Here is a 4866-nt window from a genome sequence, read left to right as displayed (position 1 = left end):
TGAAACTTGCTATGGTGTGCCTCTTAAGTTTTCTTCCTAGGATTTCTTTTAGGTAGTGATCAGTGGATTCTTTCTAGTTCTACTTTACTTTCTTGTTTTTGAACTTCAGGGCAATTTTCCTTATCACTTTCCTGTAATATTGTAATCAGATTCTATTTTAATCATAACTTCAGGCTCTTCAATATTTATTAAATCATTTCCCTTCAATACATTCTCTAGATCAGTTATTTTTTCTAATGAGATGCTTCAGATTCTTTTCTTTTTAAGTTTTATTATATCTTGGTATCTTATATGCTCTTCAGTTTCATTTTTTTAAATCTAGATTTAAAGAAATTATTTTCTTCTTTAAGATTTTGTAGGGCAGCTAGGTAACACTGACCTGGAATCAGGAGAAGCTGAGTTAAAATTTGATCTCAGACACTTACTAATTGCCTAGTGTGTGACTTTGGCCAAGTCACTTAACCCCATTGTCTTAAATAAATAAATTAAAAAAAAAAAAGATTTTGTGTCACTCAAAGTGATTTCATACCTCCATTTTCCTCATTGCTCTGCTTTAAGCACTGCTTTGCTCTCCTTACTATCACTCTTCAAATGGAGGACTCATTAGAAATGGCTATGAGTCTCTTTTGGCTCCATATTTCCTCCTTGGTTGTGAAATAAAGGTTGAAAAAGATTATTATTTTAAGATAGAAATTGATGAAAATGAGTAGAAGTTACCATTGAGCACTGTGAATTTAGGGGCTGGTGGGAATAATGAATTACATATTGGTGAATTGGAGGCATTAAATTATCCAGGTAACACAAAGTATTACTAGCATTTTTGAAAATGTCTGTGTAGGCTAGAATATCTTTAGATGACTCCAACAGTAAGGTTATTGAAATGTGATTCAGAGACAGTATATGTGAGGTGATCAAGTATCTATATCACCACAGGAAGATGCTAAAACATATAATGAAGAGGAAGATGATATTAACTCTTAAATATATCTGTCAAAGGATAAGCTCCTAGAGTTAGTAGGAAAGTTCCACAGTAAAATGTAAAACTGTTTGAAGAAGATGAAAATAGATGCAGAAGATGATGTTGATGATAAAGATAATGATGATGATCTTGAAGATGAGGAAAGTTAATAAAAGACCACTTCAGTGACAAAATCTATTTGTGATATTGTAGGAAAAAAGGGGCACCAAAATCAAAGCAGAATGGAAAAGATTCAAAGCTGTACATGCCAAAATCAAAGGTGAAAATCCTTCAAAAAGCAGTACAAGACTCCCAAGGGATCCACCTCTCTAGAGGATAGTAAAGTATAAAAGACAAATAAGCATTGAAAAGTATGCTTCCCTTCCTAAAGTGAAAGGCAAATTCATCAGCTAAGTAAAGAATTGCTTCTGGATGTTTGATATTTGGGTTATTCAAGATCTCTGGCTATGGAGGAAATCTTTAAGAAAATAAATTGAACAGTTTGTTAAAATTTTCTATCTTATTCTGTAACAGTTAATGTCTGGCTATCCATTTTATAATACAGAATGAGCAATTTCCTTACCATGTCCGATAAATGTCATCCAGATTACTTTGCAAAAAATGGGCTGCCCAATATGCCAGTTTAATTTCCAAAGATGAAACCCCACCTTTTACTTCATTTCAATATGCATGGAATGTGATTAGGGTAAAGGGTGTATAAATATATATATATATATATATATATATATATATATATTTATATATATATATAATATGTGTGTATATATACATATACAATTGTATGTCTATTTTTCTAATTTTTTAACTTTCTTTACATGATTTTCATAATTTTTCTAGTTGTTCCTCATTCTTTCTTGTGTGTTTTAATTATTTTTATTTCTTTACTTATGATTTTGAATCTTTTTTCAATTAGCTTTCTTTTAATAATAGTTTTCTTTAATTACTTTGATTTTTTATGTCATTTTATCTTTTCCAATTATATACATAGCTAGTTTTTAACATTTATCTTTTTATAAGTTTTTGAATTTCACATTTTTCTACCTCCCTTCCTTCCCTCCCTCTTTCCCATAAAGATTATACACGTAAAGTCATGCTTAACGTGTTTTGTTTCCAATTTTTCTCAAGGTTGATCATCACCCCCATGTTGCTGTTAAGGTGTACAATATTTTTCTGGTTCTCCTCATCTTGCTTAGCATCAGTTCATGCAAATTCTTCTAGGCTTCCCTGAATTCCCATCCCTCCTTCCTGGTTTCTAATAAAGCAATAGTGTTCCAAGACACACACACACACACACACACACACACACACACACACACACACACACATATATATATATATATATATATATATATATATATATATATATATATATATATATATATATACCACAGTTTGTAAAGTTTTTTCCCCAATTGAAGGACATTCATTTAATTTCCAATTTTTTGCCACCAAAAACAAGGCTGCTATAAATATTTTTATACATTTTTATAGATCCAGTAGTAGTATTGCTGGATCAAAGTGTATGCACATTTTTGTTGCCCTTTGGGCATAATCCCAAATTGCTTTCCAGAAAGGTTGGATGAGTTCACAGCTCCACCAACAATGTATTATTGTCCCAGATTTCCCACATCCCTTCCAACATTGATCATTGCCCTTTCTGGTCATATTGGCCAATCTGAGAGGTGTGAGGTGGTATCTCAGAGATGCTTTAATTTGCACTTCTCTAATAAGTAATAATTGAGAGCAATTTTTCACAAGACTATGAATCTTTTTGATTTCCTCAGCTATAAATTGCCTTTGCATATCCTTTGACCATTTGTCAATTGGGGAATGGCTTGTTTTTTTGAAAATTTGACTTAGTTCTCTGTATATTTTAGAAATGAGTCCTTTGTCAGAAATAGTAGTTGTAAAATTGTTTCTCAATTTATTATATTTCCTTTGATCTTGGTAGTTTTTTCTGTGGAAAATGTTTTTAATTTAATGTAATCAAAATTAACTAGTTTGTTTCTAATGATGGTCTCTTTTTCCTTGGTCTTAAACTGCTTACTTTTCCATAGATACTACATGCAAACTATTCCTTCATATTCTAGTTCATTCATAATATTGTTTTTATGTCTAAATCCTATATCCATTTGAATCTTATTTTGGTATAGGGTGTGAATTGTTGGTAGTCTAATGAATTTGAAATGGACTTTCCTTGACATATTTTCTAGTTCATTTTTACATGAAATTCCTTAAATTTTTCCAGTTTTGCAATCTTTTGAATTTTTTTTGGTTGTTGTTATCTAATGGAATCATTAACAAATGTTTAGTTCATTATAATTTTCAGGGAATCTTTTACTTGGTTAAGATTTTGTATCTCTTATGCTAAACTATTCATTGTCTTTCCAAGTTTCTCCTGCACAACTCATTTTTTTTAAACTAATTCTTTCCTCTAATGGTCTCAATTCATTCATAATATTATTTTTATTTTTATAATTTCTACTCAGAATTGTAATAATTCTTGTGAGCCATCTTTGTTTTCCTTTGAGATATTGTTTCTCCTCTTCTGAATTTCTGGTCCAAATAATCTAAGGACTGTGTGTGATATTGATCTTTACTTAGAAGAATCCCTATATTTCTGTCTTGATAGGGTACTGACTTTAACATGTGTTTAGGAGACCCTTTTTTTAGTACACACACTCATAGCCTCTGGGAACACTACTGGTCTGGTTCTAGTAACTAGGGAAAGATGAATTCAAGATCATGTCTGGGTGTATCTTTGCTGATAATCTAGTTGGAGTTTTGGACATACATCCTAGCTCCTGGCCCCTTCACACTGTTGTTGTTCTTGCCCCGTGATGGGTCCTTAATAAACCCTAGTTGCCCTGATAATTAACCTATCCAAACTCCACTAACTCAGTTCTTAAATCTCAGTATCCCAGTATTCAAATCCTTTCTGGTTTGATAGAATTTTACATTTGATCCTTATTACTTCAGAATCACATGTAACATTTTTGACATTAAAAGCATTTCACAACCCTTCCTACATTTACAGTCACATTATACTTTATTGTCCTTCATTAAATTTACAATCCCACAAAACTGGTCTTGGTGTTCCTCAGATACCACATTCCAGCTCCACATTCTGCCTCTTTACTGGCTAGCCTCCTTTATTTTGTAGACTCAGTAGCTACTTTCAAGACTCAGTTCAAACTTCACCTTCTGCAATGACCTTTCCCAATCCTGCCCTTCATACACACACACACACACACACACACACACACACACACACACACACACACACCTTCCACACATAAGTAAATACACAAACGCACATATACATAGACACACAGTGTTAGTACTTTCCCTCAGAGATTACTGCCCCCCTCCATTTGTATTGTATCTAAAACCAGGTCCTAAATAGATCAAATAATAAATCCACTTATGTGGTTATAATTCAGATTTGTCCTTCATAGCTCTATTAGACAGTAACTAATTACCACATTCTATATAAGTTCAAGGAATATATGTATGTATATATATACACATATATATTTGAAAACCACTCAAAGATTTCAGAATATGGATTGTAAGCACTAATCTGGATTTATTTGCATGTCTCCCATTAGAATGTGAGCTCATAGAGGTTCATGCGTTTTTTAAAATTTCTTCTAAGCCCAGGTCTTAAAATAGAACTCATACTTAATAAATGCCTATAGAGTCTTTCATTTTAGGTAAGAATTTCAAAGGAACAGAGTAAGCATAGCATTCAAATGATCTACCTAGATTATGGATACTGGGAAGCCTTTGGGAGTGCAAAGAGCAGGCAAAAATACTATAAAGACACACAGACTAAATTGGTTCCTTGATACCCTAGGTCTCTGAGGTTTTCTTTCTGGAATATA

At 32.3% G+C, this 4866-nt stretch overlaps 1 pseudogene; it reads left to right on the top strand.

The window, feature by feature from the left end:
* Nucleotides 1-591: 591 nt before the first annotated feature.
* Nucleotides 592-1450, top strand: LOC141518260 (nucleophosmin pseudogene; annotated as a pseudogene).
* The last annotated feature ends 3416 nt before the right edge of the window (nt 1451-4866 follow it).

Source organism: Macrotis lagotis, chromosome 1 (genome assembly GCF_037893015.1).
Source record: "Macrotis lagotis isolate mMagLag1 chromosome 1, bilby.v1.9.chrom.fasta, whole genome shotgun sequence".
Taxonomy (NCBI): Eukaryota; Metazoa; Chordata; class Mammalia; order Peramelemorphia; family Peramelidae; genus Macrotis; species Macrotis lagotis.
The sequence above is the reverse complement of the archived record's forward strand: the minus strand, read 5'-3'. Positions and strand labels throughout refer to the sequence as shown.